The sequence below is a fragment of the Gekko japonicus genome, unplaced genomic scaffold, assembly GCF_001447785.1.
Source record: "Gekko japonicus isolate JY-2015 unplaced genomic scaffold, Gekko_japonicus_V1.1 scaffold539, whole genome shotgun sequence".
NCBI classification, from domain to species: Eukaryota; Metazoa; Chordata; class Lepidosauria; order Squamata; family Gekkonidae; genus Gekko; species Gekko japonicus.
Window position 1 is genome coordinate 922034 of NW_015168667.1, and position 16486 is coordinate 938519.

At 47.8% G+C, this 16486-nt stretch overlaps 1 protein-coding gene across 1 annotated transcript in view; it reads right to left on the reverse strand.

The window, feature by feature from the left end:
- MYLK (myosin light chain kinase) overlaps positions 1-16486 on the reverse strand; it is a 271468-nt gene that overhangs the window by 254091 nt on the left and 891 nt on the right. The gene's annotated exons all lie outside the window — the stretch shown is intronic.

The window sequence follows — 16486 nt, forward strand, 5'->3', positions numbered from 1 at the left end:
AATGCTTCCCATAAATTCTTGTGGGTTCCTGCTTGTTTAGCTATAATTATTACTTCTGCTTGAAGCTGCAATGCACTTCTTTTTAAACACATCTGTACATACTGTTTATGCAATTGTAAAAAGGATGCTGCGTGTAAAGCAAACCAGATTTTATTCAGAGGAGATTCACCTTGCCTCACTTACTGGTTGAATCTAAAATCTTTATCAGGTGCTATTTTTTAATTATTAAACATCAAAAACAAAACTAGCATGGCAGAGCTGTCTTACAGCACAGGTAACACGAAATTAGTTCCAAGTGAAACCGGTGACGCTGTCAAAGGGCTTCCCGCAGCCCCTGAAATTTTCCACACTTATATCCCACTAAGTTTCTGAAAACACCTACAAGTAGGTACTTCAGTACAAACCATTTCCAAGCACCGGCACAGCAAATAATCCAACAGCTGCTTCAAGGGCTCATCAATCAGTTGAGGACCTGCCAGTAAAACCTTGATATACTCAAGTATTCATTTGAGGAACTGCCTCTGGCACAGGAAAAGAGATTCCTGAAGAACAAGGACAGTCTTTCATTGGGTTGCAAAACCCATGGGGGGGAGGTGGAACCAGGGCAATAATCAGAAGCAGCTTTCTCCTTCCAGCTTCTAAAAAGAGGGCCTGATTTGCTGAACTGACACTGCTGCTGTCCAAAAATGACAACATTACAGGCTTCTCTCTTCTTCTTTGTTCAGCCTAAAATAAGATGGCAAGACGCTTAATACAAAGCTGAGCTACTTTAAAAGACAATTAGTCTGTAGAGAGTTTACTTAAAATGGTAACATGTTACAGACAAAGCTCCCATTGTGCCTTTTACCATCTTTTTCTTTTCGCCTTCCCCTTTAAAGTATCTAGCCTAAAGTAGAGTGCTGTGAAATTTGAAACTACATATTGGTTGTGAAGATATTGTGCTTGTTAAGTACGTGGACCGCCTCCAGGGGTCCGCGGACAGGCCAGAGCTTGGATCCGAAAACAAAGGAAACTTCGGATCCTGGATTCCCTAGCCCCAACCAATAGCCACCTTGGCGGGACATTTAAACCCTCCAATGGGAGTGGGGGGGGTTACTGGTGGGTATGTATATGGTTGGCCCTGTTGGCCGTTAGAGTTAGTCTTTGTCTATGTGAAGTACAATAAACGTGTGCTACAGCATGTCGTCGTCCGAGTCCTCCATGCGGCGAACCCAGTACTTTTCAGTGCTACTGTTATTTTTAGATCCCCCCCCCCCCAGAATAAGAAGAGGAGATTGGATTTATAGCCTGCCCTTCACTACCCGAAGGGGTGTGGGAGCCGTTTCAAACCCCTTTCCCTTCCCCTCCCCACAACAGACACCCTGTGAAGTAGGTGGGGCTGAGAGAGCTCTTTCAAGAACTGCTCCTGAGAGAACAGCTCTGAAAGAACTTGTAACTGACCCAAGTTCACATCAGCAGCTGCATGTAGAGGAGTGGGGAATGAAAACCGGTTCTCACAGATTGGAGTCCACGCTCCTAACCACTACACCAAACTGGCTCTCCCTACTTGATCAGCACACAGCTGCCCTGCATTTTAAAAAAGTTATGCGGCTCTGGATAACTTGTGACTGAATGCTAGCTTTTAGTAAGCTATCTTCTTCCACCATTCATAACTGAGTAACATTTAAGAGAGTCTAATGCATTGCATTTAGGATCACGCATAATTAGTAAGGTTCAGAGAAGGGATTTTAATAACTATAAATGGTTTTAAAAGTGCATCTAAGAAGTCAACTAGATGTTTAAAAGTTTTATAAGCTTTCAAGCCATACAAAGACTCTGAATTCCTAGTGCAGCACAGTTGTGAAGACTGATGTGTGAACCAGAAAACCCCAATTTAAATTTCTTCACTGCCCTGAATTCACTTGTTAGGCTTTGGCAAGTTTTTGAATCTCAGCTTCAGTCACCCATTTGCAACCCGGGTGTGACCATGGGGATGCAACACGTCTGACTGTAGAGCTTCAGACAGACTACTGTGTGAGTGTAAAGTGCCATCAAGTAGCAGACGACCAAAACGTACCATATAAGTGCTAAATATGATTATTCTACAGTCAAAAGGTAATCTTCTCAACAATTCATATTTAAAATCCTGCAAGATGCCTACTTGTGTCTAAGATGGAAAGATCCTGTTTCCTTTTTGTACCTCATTTGGGGGGGGAATACATGGCACAAGACTGTTTGAGAGAGAAATGGGAGGGAGAGTAAAGATTGGAAAGGGTAAGTGGTTTGTGGGTGCTTTCAAGTTTCACAGAACAGGCACCTGGTTATGTGACCTAATACAATGGCATTCAAACTGAGACATGCATTTCATACAGTATGATGGTAATACCCAACAGACCACACTAGCACCCTTTGGGAGCACTCGCCTAGAATCTTCCAACATAAGTTGCATTACAAAAGACTAAGAAGAAGAAGAAGAAAAACAGATTGGATTTATCCCCCACCCTTCCCTTGGAGTCTCAGAGCGGCTTACAAACTCCTTTCCCTTCCCCTCCCCACAACAGACGCCCTGTGAGGTGGGTGGGGCTGAGAGAAGTCTGACACAAACTGCTCTCTTTCAAGGAAAGCTGCGCCAGAGCTTGTGACTGACCCAAGGTCACATCAGCAGGTGCAAGTGGAGGAGTGGGGAATCAAACCCGGTTCTCCCAGATTAGAGTCCGCACACTAACAGCCAGTCTAGACATTAATTGCACCACAGAGACCTCTTCATTGGTGAATTTCCCACCTGTAGACCTCACTGCATGAGTTTCCACCACCAGTCTACATTGCTGATTGCTGTGGAGCGATCCTGTCCTGCCACCCCACCAGTGACCCACTGTACTGGGGTGTCACCAGGGGTCTCTAGCACCCTTTGGCCCGATATGTTCTTGGGGATGGAGCATTTCTGCACCCTCTCCAATGACCCCTGTGCGGCAGAGTGCCAGGTGTGCAACCTCCAGATGCACAGGGGCTCAGACCCCCACCACTTATCCTCTACTCTCCACAGGCACCTACAAACGGTGCACCCAAGTTTGTCGCCTCCAGAGCAAAGAGTGGCACCCAGCAGAGGGAAGAAGAGGCCTACTTTGTCTCAGCAGGGAGAAGGGGGGGGACGGGAGGCCCCTCCAAGCAAAAAGACTCACACTGAGGGTGCTGTGGGTGGGAGTGGAACCTCCAGGCAGCCCACGCTCCAGAAGGTCATCACCACGGGAACGCTGGCACTGCAAAGCAAAAGGGCTAGACGGAAGGCCCAGGAGTCAATCACTCACCTTCTCGGTGAGATGGTTGCCGTGGATTGCCAACCTTTGTCCATTGGGGAAGATGTGGCCTTTTGCCAGCTGCTGTGCTACATCGCTCCATCCCCTCGCAGAGGTCCCTGAGCCAGCGAGTCTTGCCCTCCATGCACCACTCTGCACTGGAGATGGTCAAGGCCAAGCTCGCCAGAGCATGAGGGCAGACCATGCACTTCATGGCAGACCTGTGGAGCAGCCAGCAGCACGGCTACCTCTCCCTCACCGCCCACTGTTGGCGATCGGAGGACCTCTGGACTGCCAGGGAAAGAACAGGGGCCCAGGAGGCGGGGGCAGTCCCGCTGCCAGGATACAAAGCGGTTCTGCTCCATGCACAGGGGATGGATGCAGACCACATATCAAAGAACATTGCCGCTGCGATCCAGGCTAGCCTGAGAGAGTGGGTGGGCATGGGTAACATTGTCCATGGTGGAGGGGGGAAGCCCAAACAGCAGCTCATACAGGACATGCCCACCTGCTGGAACTCTGCCTCCTAAATGATTGTGCATCTGATGGAGCAGAAGAGAGCACTGCAGGACAATCTCCTCAGTGTCCATCCTGCACAGGGGACAGGAGCTCAGCATAAGCGCCAATGACTGGCTGACCCTCTCCGAAAGAGGCATGCCCTGAAGCCATACCAGGACACCACCAATGGCCTCTGCTCCCATACGGCCAGCCTGGGGCAAGCCATCCCCATGAACTACAGGCCGGACTGGTTGCTGGCCTCCACACTGGAGCCGGGGGCAGCTCTTCTCCCAAGAACTAGGGCCTTGGCAGAGAGGCTGTGGATGGTTGTGGCCACCTGGTCGCATCCCCTCTGTAAGGAGGGGGAGTACAGAATGGGCTGCATTTGAGACCACCTGTATAAAGGGCAGCACCACTCTCCATAACATGAAGCTCCTGCAATGGAGGCCAGACCTCTGTAAAGCAGAGGCTGCAGGCCAACTAACGTGGCCAGAGGGAACAGACAGTAGAAGAGGCTGGGGGGGGGGAGGTGGAGGAGCAGGGGCAGCCCAGCACCTCAGCCCCCAAGAGCCCAACCAGGAAGGATCCCCAGTGGTCCTCAGTGGTGAGCTGAGAGGTCGGCGGCATTGAGGAGGATAGGCGTGCCCTGGTGGAGGACTCGGTGGAGGTGATGGTGATAGAGCACCTTGTCAAGCCCCCCCCCCCCGAGCCCGCTGACTCCAATCCCCCGGACTACTGGTCACGCAAGGCTGCCATTTAGCCCGACCTGTCCTGTGTGTGACGGTTGTAATTCAGCTTGTAGCAAATCGGGATTTTAATGACAAGGAAGAATTGGTACCTTTATACACACTATATGTCTCATGTATATATATGAGGACGGCGGAAGACAGGAAGGCCTAGCGTGATCTGGTCCATGGGGTCGCGAAGAGTCGGACTCGACTGTGCGACTGAACAACAACAATATGTCTTTAAGCACAATATCTTCTCCCAGATACTGTCCTGATAAAGCATGAAGTCATACATTTTCTTGTTTCTTTGATGAGAACCTGCTTCTTTTAATATTTGAGGATACTCACTGTCATTTCATAGGACATTGCCTCTAAAAGTGTCTCCAGTGCCTGGTCATTTTTAATACACACACACACACAGAGAGAGAGAGAGAGAGAGAGATTTCCTTCTAGAATAAGAATATAGGATCTTTAAAATATTAATCTGATATTCTGCCTAGGAGTATTTGTTCTTTCTGATAAGATAAATTCCAGCATGGAAGAGCTCTTTGAAGAAAATCTCCTGTCTAGCCATTTGTAACGTTTTTTAAACCCAAGTCTAGCTTCATATTTATATTGCGTGATTAAGCCAAATATCAGAAACAACCCATCATCACATCTGTAGTTTACTTTTCCTATAAATGAAAGCTCAAGTATAGTTCAGAAGACATCATAAGAGTTATGTCTCAGCAAACGTTGTAATTCAAGTTACAAGACACTGTGCTCAAGTACATTGTATGAAATACTCATATGGAAGAATTCTGGGTTCAAAATCCCATCTCACATACTGAGCAGTTTGGAGAAGCTTGTTTCTCAGCCTCAACTCCAACTCTATAAGATGGGAGCACTGAAATTATCACTAAGCATTTGGGAAATCTGTGCTATGTACAACCATAAGGAGATTTCTGGGGATGCAAGTTCCACTAATATCAAGGAGACTGTGATCCCTACCCACAATCCAGGGAAGATTCTACCAAGTAAGTATGCTAAACATCTAATTTAGTTCTTAGATTATGCCAGGGGTCATTTCGTAGAAAAAGAGCTAGGGGAACTCATTAGCATAACTCATTAGCATATGCCACACCCCCTGACATCACCGGAAGTGTGTCATAAGGCCACACACCCCGCCCCCAACGGTCCCGGCCGCAGCCGCTGGCCTTGCAGCCCCACTGCCAAGCCCCATGAGGGGTCGGCGGTGGACCTGCAAGGCCGGCGGCAGTGCAAGGAAGGTTCGCGAAGGCCCTCCCTGGCCCCAGGCAGGCAGGGGTGGGGAGAGGCAGGGAGGAAGCAACTTACCCTCCCTCTTCTCCTGCCTCCTCCTGGCTGAATGAGGGCCGGAAGCGGGGCGGCCGGAAGCAGGGGGCAGGGCTTCGTCATGTGCCCCGTCCCCCCCTACCTCACCCGGGGGAACTGCGATCCCCCGCGATCCCCCCCGAAATGACCTCTGGGTTATGCTTTATACAGACTGTAGCATGAGGAAAACAAAGTTACTCTTAAGTAGTTACAATTGGTAGACTAGTTGCTTAACACAATTTAAAATTAGATTTAACATTTCTGTTGCTATTAAGGCTCCAATCCTACACATACAAAAGGAGTGGGTCTTTTCTTCAGAGCAACAGCAGATAAATTTTAGCTGCTGACCGAAAAATAGATGAAAGGTACAGTAATGTTGGGAAATAAAGATAAAATTTAGAACATGCAACGGTCACCTCCAGACTGGACTACTGTAACTCGCTCCACATGGGCCTACCCTTGAAGCTGACCCAGAAACTCCAATTGGTACAAAATGCAGGTGCGCAGGTCCTTACAGGAACTCTGCATACAGCACATATCCATCCTGTGCTGCATGAGCTGTACTGGTTTTCAGTGGAGTACTGGATCAGGTTCAAGTAGGGTTGCCAACCCCCCCCCCAAGTTTGGCAGGGGTCCCCCGCTTTTGGGGGGCTTTTACTCGCCGGCGGCCAGCTGGCCACTGGGGAAAACCCCACCCCCAAGCCCAAAAAACATGCCGCCACCCCTTCTCTTTTGAGAGAGAGAAGGGAGAGGGGTGGGTGCAGGACAGCCATGCACCCGATCTCTGCAGAGGTCAGCCGATCTCGGCGGAGGTCAGGCATGCGGGGAAACGCCGGCTCCCTGAAGTTAAAGGGGCCCCTTTAACTGCAGGGAGCCAGCGTTTCGCACGCCCGAGCCAATAGTTTCAAGTTCTGCTGTCCAGGAGCTCAACCAATCACTTTTAAATGGTGGGCTGAAATGTTTAAAAGAAAAAGAAAAGTTTAACTACTGACCAACAGACATTGTTGGAGGTGGCTAGATTTTGGTGGAAGAAGGATTAGGAGGTCTGCTAGTTGGGCAGGTAGTCCCTTGGGGACTTTAGGTATTTTGAAGACAGGCAGGGTTTGGGTTCTCTTCCCGTCAGAAACAGTCAAAAGTTAAAGCTTTTGTGTTTAAGGGTGCCAGGTCCTACCTGGCTGGCAGTAGGGGACTCCAGGGTCTGGTCTGGGATCTTCTGGTGCATGCACCACAATGACATCACCCAGAAGTGAAGTCATCACGTCACCAAAACTGGAGGCGACGTTCTAGTTTTGGGGCAAAACTCTATGGTCTGAGCCCAATTTTACCATAGAGTTTTGCCCAAAAACTGGAGCATCGCCCCCCCGACTTTGACAACATGATGACGTCACTTCCAGGTGATGTCATCACATCGCGTTCGTGGGCATTTGCAGATGGGGTTTTCCAGCTGGCCAATGGCATAAAGGGCCCCCCAAAAGCAGGGGAACCCCCGCCTGGAATTGGGGCCTGGCAACCCTATTGGTGTTTCATATCATAAACCTGAATCAGTCAGACAAGAACACTGCTTTTTAACTATTAATGCTTTCTTAGGCCCCAGCTCTCAAAAGGAAAAGAAAGAGAAAACCCAAACAAACATACCACTGAAATAAACTAATTTCTTAGTAGTTTTCATCAAGCCTAGCGTGTGGCTCCTTCAAGCCTATAATCCCCTGATAATAGGCCAAGTAACTTCTAGGTGACACCCTGACTCCAAGCATTCTCCTCACTGTAGACTAGAGACTAAGTGGTCCCAAAAGACTAAAAGATAAAAATCAGGGCTATTTTTGGGCAGGAACGCAGAGGAACGGAGTTCTGGCTGGCTCCCGAGTTGGCCACGCCCAGCCCAGCAGGAATTCATTAGCATAATAGGCCACACCTACCAGCAGACACTCATTAGGATTGGCTACATTAGGGGTGTGTGGCCTAACATGCAAAGAAGTTCCTGCTACAAAAAAAGCCCAGGGGTTTGACAACAAACAAAGTAAACAGAATAAGAAGCAAAAGGTGAGTGTGGTAACATGGGGGTGTGGCCTAATATGCTAATGAGCTGTGATGTCAGGGTGTGGCTTAATATGCTAATGAGTTTCTGCTGTTGGGTGTGGCCTATTATGCTAATGAGTTCCTGTTGGGCATTTTCTACAAAAAAAAAAGCCCTGATAAAAATAAAAGTATAGGGAAAAATCAAAGTAAGTTTGAAGGGTGTGATATTTAAATCCCTAGTTTCTAGGTCCGGAGACCGGGTCTCGTAACGGGCACAGAGAGAAGGGCTTGTGAGAAGAATGCTAGGTGGCGGACAAGACAGTATAGGAATAGGCAGTACTTCAAGTACCCTGGTCTCAAGCCATTTAGAGTCTTCAAGGTAAGAACCAGCACTCTGAATTGTGCCTGGAAACAAGAGGGCAGGCCAGTGCAGCCCTTTCAGAAATGGGGTGGTATGATCCCTGTATCTCACCCCTGAAAATAGCCTGGTTGCTACATTTTGAACTAACTGAAGCTTCTGAACCATTTTCAAAGGCAGCTCCAAAGCCCCTCTGGTCTTAGCCTTCAAAGAGATCTGTGTGTCCCATCTGGTTGTTACAAAGGCATTTGATCATCATTTCTAATCAGGTGCTTCCGTTTTTTTATTTGCTTGTTCCTCCTTACCAGAAGGCCAAGAATGCAATATAACACCAGCACTATTACAAATCAGTATACTGGCTCAGAATTTTACACAGAATGCCGACAAAAGGTGCCTTAAAATCATGGCCTGAGATATATCCCCCCCACACACACACTTTTGTAACATGCAGCTTGATGAAGAGTTCTAGAGAACTCAAAAACGTGTGCACTTTTAAAATGTTGTTTGATTCTAATAAAAAGTTTATGTGGCTTTTGTTTCTAAAGTCTAAAGCAGTAAATCATGCAGAGATGCAGGAGGCATCCTCCTCTGAGGATTGGTGCTTTAAACTCACATGGCTTTCATTCCTTCCTTGCAGCACCCCATATCCTCCAGGACACAACTTTGAGAGTCAGTATTTCATTCCATGTAGCAGGATATAAAAACTGCAGTTTGTCTGAAAAGCAAGACTATTTGATTATCGGTGGGAAGGATTTATTCTAATTCCGGAAAAAAATAATCTTATAATCCAGACCTTATGAGATGCTGTTCTTAGAAATGCTGTTCTTCAGATTTTCTCTCTGCTTTTAGAGCAGAGACATCTGCTGCAAATAAACATGCTCTGCTTTTAATTAACCATAGAATCTGCCAAAATGCAGCCCAGATCAATAAAATACCTGCAACTCAAGTTTCTATCTGTCAAATATAGCACATTCAAATAGTCTTCAGACAGTTTTTAAAAGTCCTGATTTATAAGGGGGGTTTATGCTTTGCAAGAACAATTTCTCTGAACACTTTTTATGGAACACAGTGTTACAATTACAGATAAGATATAATTACAGAACATAGGCTGCGGTCACACGTAACAGAAGCCACACAAGTGAGACGGAAAACAGCCGGAGTTTCCGGGCGCGATCTCACCAGCACATCTGGGAAGCGTAGCACTCCCGTGGCTCAACCGAGGCTTCCAGCCGAAACTGCGTGGCAAAAAACTAGTACCTTGGAGGTACTAGTTTCCGGAAACTGCGGGGCAAGGGCGGGCGTCTGATCGCGTTTCCGGAGGCATCCAGCGCCCGCCCATGTCCCCTTGCAAATAAGGTGGGTTTTTTTTGTCCAAGTCTCTGTGGATGCGCATGCGCACCCAACGGAGCATGCGCATTTGTCATGTACACAAAAATAAAAAACAGTTTGCCGCAGCGCGCGCTTCTTCGTTGCGCGCCGGCTTGTCCTGTGATCGGCACCTCTCCCTTGCCATGGAACCTCCACGGTACCTCCACGGTACCTCCACAGGAGGTCTGATCACGTAACTGCGCAGTAGTTTGCCCCAGGGCAAACAGCCACGCTTCTCCTCTGCAGTTTCCTGCCCGTGTGACCGGGGCCATAATGAAATAAATACGGTATTCCAAAATCAAATTCAGCTTTCCAGAGAAAAATGCATCTGTAGAAAAAACACATAGGCTAAAGTAATTTCACAAAGCCTTTAAAACACATTCTGGTTTAAAACTTCTAAATCATTATCTCTTTTATCTTGGAGAGTTACTCAAAAAGCTTCTTCCAGGTTAGTAGGTGCCATTCACAGCACTCAAAATATCTTGATCTCCAAAATGAAAAAGATAACTAAAATACTTGCTAATTATTTCCCAAATTTATATCACGCTGATAATCCACAGGAAATGTGTATTAGACAATATCTAAAAGTAAGTTTAAAAAAAAGCTCTCCTTAGAGCATTTTGAATTTTTATACCAACCTATAACAATGAAGGAATCTAAAGAGACTATAAAGAAATTAAAAAGCAATAAAGTCCCAGGCAGAGATGGTCTGCCTGCGGAATCTGATAAAAATGTTTACAACCCATTTGGTTAAGCCCCTAACTGAAATTTGTAATCTTATTTTACAGACAGGTAAAATGCCAGCCACGTGGTCACAATCCAGAGTTATTGTTATTTTTAAAAAGGATAGAGTACCTACCAAACCAGAATCATATCGCCCGTTATCACTATTAAATCATGTTGTGCAAATTTTTACTTCTGTTTTAGCTTCTAGATTAAATAAGATAATATATTCATAAAGACCAGTCAGGTTTCATTCCAGCTAGAAGTATTACAGATAATATTAGAAAAAAATTTTATAAATATAATTCATTTTTGTCAACAAAACCATATAGAATCCTTTATCTTGGCAACTGATATTGAAAAAGCATTTGACCAACAGGAAGTAGTATATGTAAAATTAATTTTAGCACAAATGGATTTTGGAGACAGATTTTTATGTGCCATTGAGGCACTTTATAATAACCCAAAAGCTCATGTTAAAATAATGGGTTTTAAATCTTCAGAGTTTATCCTTCACAAGGCACCAGATAGCGATGCCCTCTACCCCCCTTTTTTTTGCTTTATCTACAAAATCTCTGGCTGAAGCCATCAGATAATGTTCTGATATCCACGGAATCACAATCAGCACAACAGAATTTAAAGTCAGCTTATTCATTGATGACCTAGCAGTATACTTTACTGTTCCTTTTAATTCCTTTGGAGTATTAAATAATATTATTTCACAATTTGCTCTAATCTCTGGCTTGAATGTAAATCACTTCAGAACAGAAATATACCATATCTTTGTTGACCCCTCTATTAGTAAGAAGATAAACAACAAATTTATCTACAAATGGCTAGACAAGTCATGGAGATACTTGGGAACTGTAATTCCAAAGAACTTAAACTATTTATTTAAATTTAACCACAAAGTTTCACTCAAGAAAATAGACTCAATGATAGGAAATTGAACTAACTGATTTCTTACATGGGCAGAAAAACTGATTTGATTAAAAGTTTCCTACTCCCACGATTTCTTTTTATATTTCAAAATATATCCATCAAACGTATACCTAAAGATCTAAAATCCTGGCAACATATCTGTCATGAGCAGTGGCGGTGGCACTGAGTCCCCACCTAAGTTTGCATCGCAGCCAGAGGGCCGGCAGTGCCAGAACCAGAAGCCGGGGTCCCTCTGACTCTTCACAACTTGATAGCTTGCCAGTGCCAGAGCCTGTAAACCGCACCTGGTCCTGCAGCAGTTGAGGAGGCACAGGTGCAATTGGGGAGCCCACCTGAACCACCTCCACACCTGACTCACCAGCCACCCGCTGTCAAGATGCATGCTGGCAGGGAATACGAGCACCGAGTCCTGAGTATTAGCAGGCGTGCCGCTGCCACCATGGGAAGCCCAGCTGGAGGCCTATATAACTCCCACTCAGGATTGGGCTCTCATGGAAGCAATGAGTTGCCTCCGTGCATGCCTCGTATCCACCTTCGACTCCTGTCCTCGGACCCCCACTCAGCCTCAGATTCCTGGCTTCCTGACCCTTGTTTCAGATGGCCTCTCTTTTGGACTCACAATTTGGCTCTTGCTCTGACTCTCCTGGCAATGACCTCGGACCAGACTTGACTTCTGCCTCTCGGCCCAAGTCCAGCCCATGACAATATCCTTAATGCTTTCGGTTTGGTGTAGTGGTTAGGAGCATCTAGGAGAACTGGGTTTCATTCCCTACTCCTCCACATACAGCTGCTGGTGTGACCTTGGGTCCATCATTGCTCTCTCAGAGCCGTTCTCTCATGAGCAGTCTTTAAAAGAGCTCTCTCAGCCCCACCTACCTCACAGGGTGTCTGTTGTGGGGAAGGGAAGGGAAAGGAGATTGTAAGCTGCTCTGAGACTCCTTCAAGTTGCTAAGGACGGGGTATAAATCCAATCTCCTCTTCTTCTTCTTCTTCTTCTTCTTCTTCTTCTTCTTCTTCTTCTTCTTCTTCTTCTTCTTCTTCTTCTTCTTCTTCTTCTTCTTTTAGGAAAATAAATTCTATGTCATCCACCCAGAATGGGATGATATGGCCTCCTGTGATGGGCTATAAGGCTTGCCAGTAAGCAGCAGGGAAGCAAGAGAACTGCTAGGTCACATGACTAAGAGTGAGGGGGCAGGTCGTTCAGAATTCTCAGGGAGTCTGAGGAAAAGAGGGAGAGAGAGTTGGCAGTTGACAATTAGTGAGTTAGCCTGAGAGCTCAGGAGTGAGAGGGAACCTAGAAAGCCAACTGAAAAAAACAAGCAACCAGTTTGAGGAAAAGGGCTACAGAACGCTCCCTACTGGACCGCTCTAGAGAGAGAGGATAGTGATAGGAAAGGAGAAACTGAATTAACAAAGCGACACACACAGTTCTCTGAGGGAACGTGAGGTGGTGAGGGCCGGCTCACCCACTAGACGAACTAGGTGCTCGCCTAGGGCGCGCCAGTCTTCAGGGGTGCCAAACTGTGCCCCGCCCCCCCACCAAAAGCTCCCCCACCACCCTCACTGCGCGATCACCGCTGCGATGGGAAGGGGCTGGGGAGGGGAGCAGGGCCCCGCGGCAGCTGAGCCCCCCTCCCAGCGAGAGAGAAAAGAAAGGCAGTGGGGATCAAGGGTCTCTGCCTGCCCGTCCCCCTCTCTCTGCGCCCAGCCAGGGTGCAGGAGGTGGCGCCGCAGCTCACCCACCCTCCCCCCTCATCCCTAAGGGGGGAGGAGGCAGAGGCGGCATGGCAGTGGCAAACGGGGACTCGCCACCGCCAGCAGAAGCAGGAGGACGCCTGGCCGTGGAGTAGGAGGTGGCGCCGCAGCTCGACTGGTCTCCCCCCTAAGGGGGGAGGAGGCAGAGGCGGCATGGCGACGGCCAGCGGGGACTCACAGCTGCCAGCAGAAGAAGGAGGATGCCCGGCCGCGGTGCAGGAGGCGCAGCCCGCCTCTCTCTCTCTCTCTCTCTCTGCAACCGGCCGGGGTGCAGGAGGCAGTGCCACAGCTCGCCCTCCCTCCTCCCTCAGGGGGGAGGAGGCAGAGGAGGCATGGCGGCGGCCAGCGGGCACACGCTGACGCCAGCAGAAGAAAGAAGACGTCCAGCCGGGTCGCAGAAGGCGGCACCGCAGCTCACCTGCCCTCCCCCTCCCCCCTGGGGGGGGAGGAGGAGACAGCAGCAAAAGGGTCTCCAGGCCCCACCGGGAGGTTGGCATCTGTGCCTCGCCTAGGGCGCGGGAACACCTCGGGCCAGCCCTGGAAGTGGTTAAGGGAAAGACTAGGTGTCTGGAAAAGACTGAGAATAGCTAGAATAGCCTCGCCAGTCAGTTGAGAGAGCCACAAGGAGAAAGTCTTATGTATAACCACAGTTAGTAACAGGAGAAGGGGAATACCAAATGGTCTCAATGTACCAGAGACAGTATGTGTCCAAGTTAGAGTTGTATGGTAATTCATACATATGCATATGATAATTCAAAGTGAAGCACTTATACAAAAAAAACAACCCAACAGTCTATCCTGTGTAAATAACCCACCCCCGCTATGTTTATGTGAATAAAGAGTTGTGCATTTTGCTGTTAAAAAGCAGTGGTGCCTGACTTCTTGAGAAGAGTTCATATCTGGCAGATAGACCTCCACCCACAGGCGGTATAAACCCAAAGAGACTTGTTAGCCTGAACAGGTTATCCCAAGAAAGAACTGGTGATCAGTCATAACCTAGTCATAGTCTGAGTCCAGTTTTAAACAGACAACTGGCCACGTTACACCTCCCTGACTTAACTAGTTATCATGGTTCCAATATCTTCAGATAAGACACTTGATTTGCAGTCCAGAAATACAATACAATCTTAAAAGGAGTCATACAGATTTGGGGGGGGGGGGAAATTAATACAAAGAAGCAAAATGGAAAAAGGACTTATTTCTATATAAGTCCTTGAACCAACAATCCTGGCTTAAGAATAATTAAAGGTGGGAACTAGACTGTAATATTAATTTTTGGAAGCCCAACAGGTTAAAATATGGTCTTCCAAAGCCCACCTTACAAAAGCAATAAACATTAGAACACAATACATAGGTGGCACATAACTCCATTTAAATTACATTATATTACTCCCTCGTATGACCCACATTGCTGGAAGGATTGCAGTCAACATGGTTTTTTCATGCACTGTTGGTCGGAGTGTCCCTGGATTCATCAATATTGGAACAGCATCCTCCAACTGATTAAAAATATCACAGGTTATGACAACCCTTTGTGTCCTTAACCCATACTACTTAACCTTTGGGAGGCTATTGAAAATCCTTGTATAAGAATACATCAATGTCGCCTCCGGATTTTATAACAACATAAAATATCGACCAGTGTAATTTAGCTAGTATTCCTTTGCCTTTTATTTTCTAGTTTTCTGTAACATCTGTACTGATGTATTCCCCATGTTTCTGTGCTCTTAGTCTGCAGCAGACGTGAAGCTTCCTTATACTGAGGCCCCTGCCACACGGCAGGGAAAACACGAGGCCAAAAAAGAAACGCCGCGGCGGATCCCTCGGATCCCGTTAGCCGTGCGCCGTTGCTCCCCGGCACAATCAGATGCCGGGGAGGAAGAGGCGAGTGGGAGGGGGAGGCTGCCGAACTGCGCATGCTCGAGCATGCGCAGTTCGGCCGGGGGCCGGGATGTGCTGGCACAAGGACGCACCGACCGATCCCACGGCCGGCTTGAGGCACTTCAATCGGAAGAACCACCCAGGGTAGGTGGTTCTTTTTGGTGCGGGTTTTCGACCGGGAGAGACGGATCGGAGACGGGCAGGCAACGATTCCCAGATGTTGCCGTGGGATCGTGCCCGTTTGATCCGCCCCCGTTCTGTCTCGCTCCCGGACCAAAACCCCTCGTATGAACGGGGCTTGAATCAAACAACTGATGATCCATCAAAGTCAGTACTGTCTATTGGCATGGACTTCCCAGGGCCTTAGGTGGAAGTCTTTCACATCATACTTACCTGTCCTTTTAGCTGCAGATGAGAGTGACTGAACCAAGTCAATGCATACCAAGCAGACGTTCTACCACTGAGCCATAGCCCTTCTCCCTTATTCACTATGCCAGTGAATAAAAGACCTTTCTCCCGCTTACCCATGATCCTGATCACTCATTCCCACATACAGGGCTCTTTTTGCAGAAAAAGCCCAGCACAAACTCATTAGCATAATAGGCCACACCCAACAGCAGAAACTCATTAGCATATTAGGCCACACACCCTGACAGAGCAGCTCATTAGCATATTAGGCCACACCCCGTGTTACCAGAAGTGTGGTCATCCAGCCACACCCACCTTTTGCTTCTTATTCTGTTTACCTTGTTTGTTGTCAAAACCCAGGGCCTTTTTTGGAGCTGGAACCCTTTGCATGTTAGGCCACACACCCCTAATGTAGCCAATCCTAATGAGTTTCTGCTGTTGGGTGTGGCCTGTTATGCTAATGAGCTCCTGCTGGGCGTGGCCAACTCGGGAGCCAGCCGGAACTCCGTTCCTGTGCGTTCCTGCCCAAAAAGAGCCCTGCGCCACATAGATATAAAACCCCAGCAGAGTTAGAGGGTACAGGCAAAGAGAAAGGAGAATGGCAATTCCACATGCATTTCAGCATGTCAGATGGCCAAGAAGGTAAAATGGGGAGCAGGTAAACTGACTGTGGGCAAACGCTACACAACACATGCAACTCCCCAGCCTCTTGGTTGCTTGCAGCTTGGACTGCAGGGAGGAGGAGAGCTGAAGGGGTGAGGGATCTTTACAGTAAGTGTTCTGAGGCTACATTCCGGGATATTAGAATCTTCTGGCCCGGTACCACATAGATGTTATATGTGATGCTTTGCAGTAAGTCCTCTTTGGCATGCTGGAAATAATAGGATGTGTTCATTGTATCCCTCTCTTAGAAATCACCTTCCCAGGGTTTGCAGGCTAGTCGAAAGGAAGGTGTAAGATTAACAACTTCTTTTTTTAATTATATTTTTACAAGAGAAAAGAACCGCGAAACTCGCCGGGGGGGGGACTTACCAGGCGGAGGAGGAACCAGCAGGAGCAGGTAAGCTCTCCCTCCGTCTCCTCCACTCGGTTCCCCCCCGCCCTCTCTCCTCCGTCTCCTTCCCATCCGCTCGATCTCCCCCCACCTGCCTCGTCCCCCCGCTCAGAACCGATCGGTTCCTCCCCCCCCGCACAGTGAGGCCCGC